This window comes from Ovis aries, chromosome 2 (assembly GCF_016772045.2).
Source record: "Ovis aries strain OAR_USU_Benz2616 breed Rambouillet chromosome 2, ARS-UI_Ramb_v3.0, whole genome shotgun sequence".
In the NCBI taxonomy this organism is placed as follows: Eukaryota; Metazoa; Chordata; class Mammalia; order Artiodactyla; family Bovidae; genus Ovis; species Ovis aries.
The window spans coordinates 215840663-215853042 of NC_056055.1; the positions used below are offsets into that span (position 1 = coordinate 215840663).

The window sequence follows — 12380 nt, forward strand, 5'->3', positions numbered from 1 at the left end:
CACATGATATTGAATATAGTATCCTGTGCTATATGGTAGGACCTTGTTGTTTATTCATTCTATACATAATAGATTTGTTTGCTAATCCCAAACTCCTCCTTCATTTCTCACTCACCCCCTCTCCCTCTTGGCAGCCGCAAGTCTGTTCTCTACGTTTGTGAGTCTGTTTCATAGATAAATTCATTTGTGTCGTAGTTTAGATTCCACATGTAAGTGCTGTCACAGGGTATTTGTCTTTCTCTTTCTAACTTAGTATGAAAATCTCTAGGCCCATCCTTGTTGCTTGCTACAAATGGCATTATTTCATTTTTTTTTTTTATGGCTGAGTAGTATTCTGTTGTATGTATATGTACCGCACCTTCTTATTTCATCTGTTGATGAAAATTTAGATTATTTCTAAGTCTTGGCTATTGTGAATAGTGCTGCTGTGAACATAGAAATCAATTCAGTTCAGTCACTCAGTCATGTCTGACACTTTGCGAGCATAGAGGTGCATGAATTTTTTTGAATTATAGTTTTGTCTGAATATGTGCCCAGGAGTGGGATTGCTGGATCTTATGGTAACTCTGCCTTTAGTTTTTTGAGGAACCAACATACTGTTTTCCATAGTGGCTGCATAGTTCTTCTACTTTAGATGAAACATTTATAATTGTTTCAGCTGTTATTTAAAGAAAAAAAAGAAATAAAATATAATACAGTTCTGTACAATTTGGTATAATGAACGATACGTTAACATTGAAGCATGTTTGGCTATGCTTTACAGTCAAATTTGGACACCACCATCCCATCAATAGATACACAATAATAATAATTCTAGTGTGCTTCTTCTGCCCACTGTGTTTTCACAGTCTTTACTTTGAATCTTGCAGTAGTTTGCCAAACTTCCTCACCACTTTCTCCACACCCAATAATTTAATGTTTAAGAGTTTTTCCCTTTCTTTCTGTTTCTACATCCACATGTATTTCCTTAAGCGTTTAGCATTATGCTAGTTTATTTTCTAGAGAGTTCACTCTCCTAGAGCCACACTGTCTGTTGTGAGTCTCAGGCTAAAGCTTGTGCTTAGCTCTAGTGGGTCACTCCCAGTCACTGAGCTCATTACTCTGTGCTTATCAGTATACTCAAATGATATACATCTAACTTTTAATTCCAGCTTCTGCTTTAGCAAACTGTTCCATAGCCAGTAATTTAGTCCTTACATGGAGTGGTTGCACAGTGGGGATTCACAGTTACTCTGCTCACAAAAGCCCCATCTTTTCTGCAAGAAAAAATTGACTTCCTGGAAGATAGCAAAAAGAGCAGTATGCTTATAAACAATACATTACCTGCTCCTTAGTTACTTTTTTAAAATATTATTATTTTTTTAAAGTAGTATGCTCCATGCAAGTGGCAACTCCTTCACGACTATTATAGAAGAGATACACAGATTTTACTTCAACTCACAGCTTGTTTGTGGATTATATTTTGGGAAAAATCCTTAGTTTAATCTGTACTAGGAATCACAGTAGGAAGGTATCATTTCTTCCTTTTACAGATGAGAACAGTAGTCCCTAGAAAGAGTTTCATAAGCAGCCAGGCTCTTAAATGGCAAAGATATGATGAGAAACTGAGTCTAGCTTCTGTTAATATTCTACTTTCACTTATTTCCAGGACAATTAAAAGCTATTGAGTATGAAATTTAGTACACATAAAGGATCTAATTTACTTATACTTGTAAAATTTGAGGTGCAGAATTCACACAGAAAATGAACTGATTTCTGTCCTGCTGGTTGTTAAATCCTTGGTAAATGGTACAGCCCTGGGGAATGCTTGATCTGTGAAGACAGAAAATTCGGGTGAAATTTGTGCTTTTTTTCTCAGAGTTTATGAGAAATATGATGGAGAATTTGCTGAGATCATGTCTGTGTTCCCTGAATCCATACACCTGATTGTTGGGACCAGATGATGCTCATGGAAAGACCAGTAACATATTTTAGGGATTACAAAATCTTTGACAGGAGATTAGAAAACTCAGGGACACATGTGTGGTTACTGTTAGTTCTTTCTCTTATCACACTTGCAGGGAGAGAGGGACAAGACTGGTGAACAGCTGGATTTATATATAATTTAAGTTAATGGAGTTTGGATTTATGAAAAATGGCTTTATAAACTGAAATGCTTAACTGGCTTCCCAGGTAGAAATACACTATAGCCTAGAATATTAGAAACAGCTTTGTTTATCCTAAAACAAATTGGTATTATCAAGAGAACTTCAACCCAAATGTGAGCCTGGTCATTAAAAATAAAACAAAACTGTCATGGAAAGGAAAAATAATGTGTACATGAAACATAAGCAGTAATTAATAAAAGAATAAGAAAGAGTATCTGATACCTTAAGGAATAGAAAATAAGCAAAGTGAAGCTCATATTTTAATTATGTGGAAATATACATGCATTTAAATTTATTACCAGAATTAGAAGTGATAGGATACAAGATTAGAATAGAAAAATGGAACTATATGCCCTGTTCAATAGAAGTAGACCAATTATGAATCAAGGTGGAGTAGATGTACAACTTCTTGGATCCTTGCTTATCTCTAAAGTGGAGGTGGCCTGGAGAATATTTGAGAGATGAGAGTGAATGGAGTGACATCCTAGGGCATGATAGCTTTTCTCCTCTACTCTGAAGGCGATTGAGTGAAAGCAGGATTATTTGAATTCTGAATGATGCCAAAGATTATTACTGACTTTAATGAAGGTGGAAGAAGATTTTCTAACAGAGCTGCTCAAAACCAAATAAACTGGGTTTCTTGTGTTCAGAAATTTTAAATGGAGCCTGAGCAATAAAATAATATAAGATTAGTAGACATAATTAAAATGAAGGGTATAAGACTGGATTTGAGGGATTTAAGGACACTCTGGCTTTGACACTCTATAATTCAATGACACACAGATTTGCTTTCACCAGAGTAGTTTTGAAGATATCTTAATTGTCCTTATAACACTGTCATTTATGGAAAACATCTTAATTTTCACTGCATGTTCTGGAACCATAGAATTATCCTGCTCATTTGTATTCATTGTAAGGATATCAGTCAGTGTGGCTTTGGTACTTGTGGGCTGTGAGAAAACCTTATTCCAAAATTGAATATTCCTTTACAGACATACAAGGGAAGTCCTTTTCTAATTGTACTTTCCAAACTAGACGTGGAGAATAATTATTTGGAAAACATTATCCCAGTTTCACTTAGAATTTTCACAAGTCTCTCGAAAGCAATCCTCTTCACTAAACTTCTTATCTTATTGCAGTTTTGTGCAACAACTCTGGGTGCCAAAGCAGAGGCTGCTGAGGAAGTATTTCATTTCATAGTCATTGGCCTCAGGTGATAAAATATGTGTCCTCACTCTGTTGACCTTGAAACTTTTTGCCAAATTAATCCTCCTAAGACTTGATATTTACACACTGCATATTTTGGTTACCATGCACTCCTGAAAGTCACAAAAGAGTACATTAAAAAAGTCTGCAAAAAGAAAAAAAAGTCTGCAATACAGGATTTTTACTAACTCAGATCAGAGGTCAGAAGAAGGTAAGGTAGGGAACAACATCATCACAGAGAGACTTTCCACTGGAAAAATGATGTATCCTTAATTATTACAATTTAGACTTGGAACAATCCTTTACCTATGTGGACAATACAAATGTTAGACTTTATCTTTTTTTTTAAATTTTTTTTAAATTTTAATATCTTTAATTCTTATATGCATTCCCAAACATGAACCCCCCTCCCACCTCCCTCCCCATAACATCTCTCTGGGTCATCCCCATGCACCAGCCCCAAGCATGCTGCAACCTGCGTCAGACATAGACTGGCGATTCAATTCTTACATGATAGTATACATGTTAGAATGTCATTCTCCCAAATCATCCCACCCTCTCCCTCTCCCTCTGAGTCCAAAGGTCCGTTATACACATCTGTGTCTCTTTCCCTGTCTTGCATACAGGGTCGTCATTGCCATCTTCCTAAATTCCATATATATGTGTTAGTATAAGAATCATTTACCAAAATTGGGTAATGGTGTAATTATACAAAGCATAGATCTCAGAATAATTGTGTTCAATAATCAAGTGCTAGTTTTTACTAGAAATCACTATCAATTCTCTAACATGTTTCTGCTCATCTAATAATCTGGTCTTTGTTATGTTTCCAGAGTTAGCTTCCTAAGATTAGTATCTGATTACTTTTTCAACTCTTCTTAAAATGCTTTCATTTCTCTTCATAGCCTACAAATTAGAACACTTTAGTACTGTGTTAAAGTGAAAGTGTAACTTGCTCAGTTATGTCTGAATCTTTGCAACCCCATAGATAGCAACCCACCAAAATCCTCTGCCCATGGAATTTCCCAGGCAAGAATACACGAGTGTTAAAAAAAAAAAAAAAAAAAAAAAACTGGAGAGGGTAGCTCTCCCCTTCTCCAAGGGATTTTCCTGACTCAGGGACTGAACCCAGGTCTCTTGCATTTCAGGCAGATTCTTTTGCCATCTGAGTCACCAGGGAAGGCATTAGGGGTAAAGGCTAGGCCATTTATTACATGACTATTTTTAAAATATTTAAACTTTTTTTTCCATTACTCTTCTTGAAAGAAAAATATTTAATCTCTGAATATTCTACAGTTTCCACATGCTTAACACTCATCCTTTTTTCTTTTTTTTTTTTTTTCAGTTTGTGGACATATGCTTATACATTGCTCAGATGTGTGCCTTTTTAAGCCTTCATGACTATCTTCCAAGCCTAGAAAATTGGTTATGCTCTTCTCTGTTCTATCACTGTATCCTGTATAATATCTATTAAAATATTTATGAAAATATTATAATTAATTGGCTATACATTTGTGTAAACTATTAGACCATGAGGTTCTTGTGGGCAAAGTTTATTTCAATCATTTTAGATCCTAAGCACATAGTTCAGTTCAGTTCAGTCACTCAGTTGTTTGTAACTGTTTACGACCCCATGGACTGCAGCACGCCCAGCCTCCCTGTCCATCACTAACTCCCGGAGTTCACTCAAACTCATGTCCATCGAGTTGGTGATGCCATCCAACCATCTCATCCTCTGTCATCCCCTTCTCCTGCCCTCAATCTTTACCAGCATCAGGGTCTTTTCAAATGAGTCGGTTCTTTGCATCAGGTGGCCAAAGTATTGGAGTTTCAGCTTCAGCATCAGTCCTTCCAATGAATACTCAGGACTGATTTTCTTTAGGATAGATTGGTTGGATCTCCTTGCAATCCAAGGGACTCTCAAGTGTCTTCTATAATTCCACAGTTCAAAAGCATCAGTGCTTCAGCACTCAGCTTTCTTTATAGTCCACCTCTAACATCCATACATGACTATTGGAAAAACCATAACTTTGACTAGATGCACTTTTGTTGGCAAAGTAATGTCTCTGCTTTTTAATATGCTGTCTAGGTTGGTCATAAATTTTTTTCCAAGGAAATTGTCTTTTAATTTCATGGCTGCAGTCACCATCTGCAGTGATCTTGGAGCCCCCCAAAATAAAGTCTGACACTGTTTCCACTGTTTCTCCATCTACTTGCCATGAAGTGATGTGATCAGATGCCATGATCTTCGTTTTCTGAATGTTGAATTTTCAGCCAACTTTTTCACTCTCCTCTTTCATCAAGAGGCTTTTAGTTCCTCTTCAGTTTCTGCCATAAGGGTGGTATAATCTGCATATCTGAGGTTATTGATATTTCTCCTGGCATCTTGATTCCAGCTTGTGCTTCATCCAGCCCAGTATTTTGCATGATATACTCTGCATATAAATTGTATAAGCAGGGTGACAATATACAGCCTTGACGTACTCCTTTCCTGATTTGGAACCAGTCTGTTGTTCCATGTCCAGTTCTAACTGTTGCTTCTTGACCTGAATATGCATTTCTCAGGAGGGTAACTTAGAATAAGTAAAATAAGGTGAAGCCTAGGGTCAACTTAGCATGTAATATACATGTAATCTACATTGAATTATTTCTGGTAAAAGTTGGCAACATGGAATTCATTCATAAATAAAGCTGTAATGTAGTCTTCTTTTATTTAATTGCTAAAAGAGAGCTTCAGCTTTGGGCCCGAGTACTCTAGCAGTCAACAGAAGTTAGACCTAGTCAGCCATGGGATTTTCACTGTCAATGAGAGAAATCACCTCAAGCTGTTCAGCAGCAGTGCAATAACTCCTGCTATTAAGGCCTGATTGACAATTCAACAGTGGGTCCACATTAAGAGTCTAGGATACTGTAGTGCATAACATAGCCTATTGAGCAATAGATTTATATTTCTCCTTTTTTTAATTCTGTATTTTTCTTTGCTCTGCAGCAAGATGTCTTACTCTCTGTAAACGTATTCAAATATACAGCTCTAAATGATACAGGCCATGCTTCTATTAACAATGACGTATTTCCAAATGAACTATCTCCTTCCTTAATATGTGTATCTTTCTTGCATTTACCCCAATAAATAGTGTACCCTATAAACACTGTATGACAGGTGCTGGGGAGTTCACTTGGCAGTATCTTGCCATTTCTGTGAAAGGCTGAGCTGAAAATCCCATTGAAGTTTCTCAACTGACAGGTTAACCTGGAGCTCTAGGCAAGCTACCTACCCAAGAAGGGGAGTAGTTTTACAGCCAGGCAGGGAAAGCCTGAATGCTCATCCCTGCCTCTCTGCTTCTGCTGGAGTCTCTAATATCTGCACACAATGCTGCCTTCTGGGTTTCATTTGTAATTGTTGGTTGACTCCAGATTCCTGCACAAATAAGAGTGTATCACTTGAAAGTGAAGACAAGAATATTTGGACATGGGCACCCTCCCTGGTGGCTCAGAGGTTAAAGCATCTGCCTGCAATGAATGAGACCCAGGTTCGATCCTTGGGTTGGGAAGATCCCCTAGAGAAGGAAATGGCAATCCACTCCAGTATTCTTGCCTAGAGAATCCCATGGACAGAGAAGCCTGGTGGGCTACAGTCCATGGGGTCACAAAGAGTCAGACATGACTGAATGATGTCACTTACTTACTTACTTACCCTTTACTTCAGAAAACCAACCAAGACTGTTCTCTCTGTGGACATGTACTTACCTTCCTTGCTCTTTCACGGTGTCTTCAGCCCTAATGCAGCCAAGCAGCTCTGTATATAAGCATAAGTTAAAGAGTTTACAGTAATTTGTATTAAAGGCTTATTAAGCCTTATTAACTTTTAAAGTCTGGAGGATTCTCTCAAACTGGGAATCCTAAATGCGTCTCAAATATGACAATGTTTTAAGGTAAGCTGAATTCTAACTGTGAGTTTTTCTAATATCATCATTTTATGAGCTCAGTAAAACCAAAATTAGATCTTTTACCTATATAAACGCAGGAGGAGAAACTATTTCAATTAGATTTCATGCTTATGCTTATACTTAGTCATGTCTGACTCTTTGTAACCCCATGAACTACAGCCCTCCAGGCTCATCTATCCATGGGCTTTTCCAGGCAAGAATACTGGAATGGGTTGCCATTTCCTTCTCCTTAATTAGATTTTGGTTGCATGTTATTCTGCTACATAAAATAATATTGATATATGCATCCTATGGTACCTGAGAACATTGTGGCTGATGGTCATTTTACAAATTGAGTAGATAGGCGCAGGTAGAGGAGACTGCAATATGATGGTGGTAATTGCATCTCATTCTGCTGTTTATAGAAATGTTGATAAACAATTTCACGTAAAACTGAACTAGAGACCATAAGAGAATGTTTTTTTAAAAATATTACGTTTGAAAAATACCTGGAATTTAAAATGTGCTGTTTAAAAATTATTTTATTTGATCTTCAGAACAGCACTTCATATTGAGCAGAACTTATCACCATATTTCCAAGTAAAGACAATGAATTTCCAAGTGCTAAATGGAAATGTTAAATGGCCTGTCCAGAGTCACAGAGGTCACCTAGCAGAGCCAAGATGAGAAACCAATCACATCTTCTTGCTTCTATACTCTTCACTTCCTATTTTGTGACACAAAAGGCATTAATTTCTTTCTGCTCCACACCTCTCTTATGAAACATGTTATTATGTTTTATTAAAAACAGGTAATTAGCATCAATCTAGAAAGTATAATATATTTATTTCTCAAAACTGAAGTCATTTTTGACAGTAACAAAATATTTCTGCAGTTATGTGCTAAAGTCTGAAAAGTCAATTTGAATAAAGAATATGTAAAAATAAGGAGTAAAGCAATTACAGAAAAGATTAAGAGCTTAGAAAATTAATGATACTTTGGGCTTACTGTTTGTAAAGTATAAATTAGCTTGACCCAACCAGATTTGTATGATTTATTTGTACAGTGTTCATAAGTTGCAAAATCTCATATTAATATAACATTTGTTATGAAAAATAATTTCTAAGAAAAATGAAAATAATGAAACTACTTTATACATTTATAATATCTCTTTAGGGTATTGGTTAATAGTTTAACATCTTGAAGGACTTTATTTTTTCCTAGCCTTAGCAGAGATATATTTAAATTCTTTTTTTTTTTTTTCAAAGAACCACTTTGGTCTATATTGATCATCCATTATAATAGTTGATAGTATATTTTTTCTAAACTTAATGTCTCATGCTTAGCAGAACAATTTTGAGACTGTCTTCTTTGCATTATTAGGAGGTAAAGAAATTAAGGTGACTTTGAAATTCCATTTTGATTTCACCTCTAAGTTTTAATATGTTGTTTTCATTTAGTTCTAATTATTTTAACATATCCACTATTATTAGTTCTTGGATATTTAAGTTAATTTAAATTGTTTTAAAATTAACACATATACAGGATTTAAAATCTATGATTTTGTTACTCATCATTGTATTATGATGAGAAAATATAACATCCATGGTAAAAATATATTAAAAACTTGCCTTATAGCTTTCTATATCATCTGTTTTTATAAATGTTTCGTATATATATACTTGAGAAAAGTATATGGTCACTGGTTATTTGGTGAAAGAGCACTTTGACAGTTGTGGTTCATTCTGTTGTCTCCAGCACTTTGTGACTCCATGAACTGCAACACGCCCCGCTTCCCTGTCCTTCACTATCTCCCAGAATTTGCTCAAGCTCATGTCCATTGAGTTGGTGATGCCATTCAACCATCTCATTCTCTGTCATCCCCTTCTATACCTGCCTTCAATCTTTCCCATCATCAGGGTCTTTTCCAATGAGTCAGTTCTTTGTATCAGGTGACCAAAGTATTGGAGCTTCAGCGTCAGCATCAGTCCTTCCAATGAATATTCAGGACTCATTTCCTTTAGGATTGACTGGTTTGATATTCTTATAGCCAGTGGAACTAACAAAAGTCTTTTCCAACACCACAGCTCAAAAGCACCAATTCTTCAGTGCTCAGCCTTCTTTATGGTCCAACTCTCACATCCATACATGACTACTGGAAAAACCATAGCTTTGACTATATTAACCTTTATTGGAAAAGTAATGTCTCTGCTTTTTAATATGCTGTCTAGGTTGGTCATAGCTTTTCTTCCAAGGAGCAAGCATCTTTTAATTTCATGGCAACAGTCACCACCCACAGTGATTTTGGAGCCCAAGAAAATGAAGTCACGGTTTCCATTGCTTCCCCATCTATTTGCCATGAAGTGGTAGGATCAGATGCCATGATCTTTGTGTTTTGAATGTTGAGCTTTAAGTCAGCTTTTCACTCTCCTCTTTCACCTTCATCAAGAGGCTTTTTAGTTCTTCACTTTCTGCCATAAGGGTGGTGTCATCTGCATATCTGTGTTTACTCATGTTTCTCCTGGCTATCTTGGTTCCAGTTTGTACTTCATCCAGCCTGGCATTTTGCATGATGTACTCTTCATGTAAGTTAAATAAGCATGGTGGCAATGTACAGCCTTGCTGTAATCCTTTCCCAATTTTGAACCAGTCTGTGGTTCCATGTCCAGTTCTAACTTTCTTCTTGAGCTGCATATAGGTTTCTCAGGAGGCAGGTTTTCCCATCTCTTTAAGGATTTTCTGCACTTTATTGTGATCCATAGAGTCAATAGCTTTCATGTTGTCAGTGAAACTAATCGATGTTTTTTCTGGAATTCTCTTGTTTTTCTATTATCCAATGGATGCTGATAATTTCATCTCTGGTTCCTCTGACTTTTCTAAATCCAGACTGAACATCTGGAAGTTCCTGGCACATGTGCTGTTGAAAGCTAGCTTGGGCATTGTACTAACATTTGAAATGAGTGCGGTTGTGCAGTAGTTTGGTCATTCTTTGGCATTGACCTTCTTTGGGATTGGTGGCTTCCCTGGTGGCTCAGATAGTAAAGCATCTGCCTGCAATGCAGGAGACCTGGGTTTGATCACAGGGTTGGGAAGATCCTCTGGAGAAGGAAATGGCAACCCACTCTAGTACTCTTGCCTGGAAAATTCCATGGACAGAGGAGCCTGGTAGGCTACAATCTAAGCGGTAGCAAAGAGTCGGACATGACTGACCGACTTCACTTTTTTTACTTTCTTTGTGATTGTAATGAAAACTGACCTTTTCTAGTCCTGTGGCCACTGTTGAGTTTTACAATTTTGCTGGCATATTTAGTGCAGCACTTTCACAGCATCATCTTTAGGGTTTGAAATAGCTCAGCTAGAATTCTGTCACATCCACTAGCTTTGTTTGTAGTAATGCTTTTCTGGCCCACTTAACTTCGAACTCCAGGATGTCTGGATCTAGGTGAATCGATCACACCATCGTGATTATCTGGGTCATAAAGATCACTTTTGTTTAGTTCTTCTGTGTATACTTGCCACTTCTTAATAACTTCTGCTTCTGTTATGTCTATACTGTTTTAGATTGGTCACTTTTATTTCTGTGTTTCTAGCAATTTTCTTTTTTATCAGTTAAGATACATTTAATATTTCACATAATTTAGTTTTAAAACCTTGCTAGGAGTGAAACATTTTATAATTTTATTTATTTAAATAGGGACTGCCAAGTTTGTTTTGAAGATGATAAAGTTGCTCAAACTATTAGTGAGGTTCGGATATACATACAATGTACTCAATAGAGTTTCTAGCACATGTTAAGTGATAGTCACTCAGTTAAGTCAGACTTTGCAATCCCATGGACTGTAGCCTACCAGGCTCTTCTCTCCATGGAATTCTCCAGGCCAGAATACTGGAGTGGGTAGCTGTTTCCTTTTAATTCTTTACCACCAGGGAAGCCCAAGAATACTGGAGTGGGTAGCCTATCCCTTCTCCAGTGGATCTTCTTGACCCAGGAATCAAATCAGTGTCTCCTGCATTGAAGCAGATTTTTTTTTTTACCAGCTGAGCTACCAGGGAAGCCCTATACCACATGTTAGGCACTATATAAGTAAATGACTTTGTTTTCTTATTCTTATAATTATTGTTGTTGCCTACAGTGCTTTACAGTTGGCTAAAATTTAACTAGGTGAAGATTGCTTTTTGTTTACATTGTTTATTCCATGTGGTATACATTTTTTTCCCTGAATCTCTGGTTCTACATCTTAAATTTCTAGTTTCTATAAATTGATTACCTTTTTTCCTTTGAATGTTGTATGTATCCCACTTTATATCATTCTCTTCTGAGACTTTTATTAGGAAAATGTTTTCTTCTTTTTTTTCTATCATCCTTATTTCTTAAGTTATATACTGCCATGGACTGAATATATGTATTCCCCTCCAATGCTCACCCAGATTCAAATTTTGAATCTATAACCCATGATCTTATAATGAGTTATCTTTAGACAACTGTATATTGTTTATTTTTTAATATTTAGAAAGTAAAAATTTTAATGGCCAACATGTACAAATAAACAAGAGCTGAAAAACAAAGGGCGGGTTTTGATATCTACCTATCAGTAAAGGACTACACTTACAGAGTACTTCTGTTAGTACAAATAAATATCCTCTTATGACTTTATTGAGAATGTCTTCACTCTCTAATCCTCCTTTCTGGCAGCATCTTTAAGTTTTCCTCTCTAGTAGTTGATACTCATCTGCATATAAAAGTTTAGTTCTCTCAGCATAAAAATAAACAAATAAAAGGGAGCAAGCAAAACACTTATCTTGATCTAAGTGCTGTTTCCTGTCTTAGAAATTTTGGTCAACTCTTCATTTGTAGCATCACTTCATTCATTCATATATTTATTCTTTCTGGAAGCATTTAATGAACATTTCAGTTGGTTAATCATAATGTTTGATGCTGTCAGAACAGAGAGAGGGAGCAGTTCCCCATCAAAATCAAAGGGAAGGAGGCAAATAAGCAGTTCATTATATTCAGTGAGAGAGAAATTACTGAGAGAACATATACATGGAGCACGCAGTCCTGAAGGATATGGAGAAGACGATGGACATGCAACGTTCTAGC

At 36.4% G+C, this 12380-nt stretch overlaps 1 protein-coding gene across 1 annotated transcript in view; it reads left to right on the top strand.

Annotated features, from left to right (window-relative positions):
* SPAG16 (sperm associated antigen 16) overlaps positions 1 to 12380 on the top strand; it is an 815445-nt gene that overhangs the window by 570253 nt on the left and 232812 nt on the right. The window lies entirely within an intron of this gene.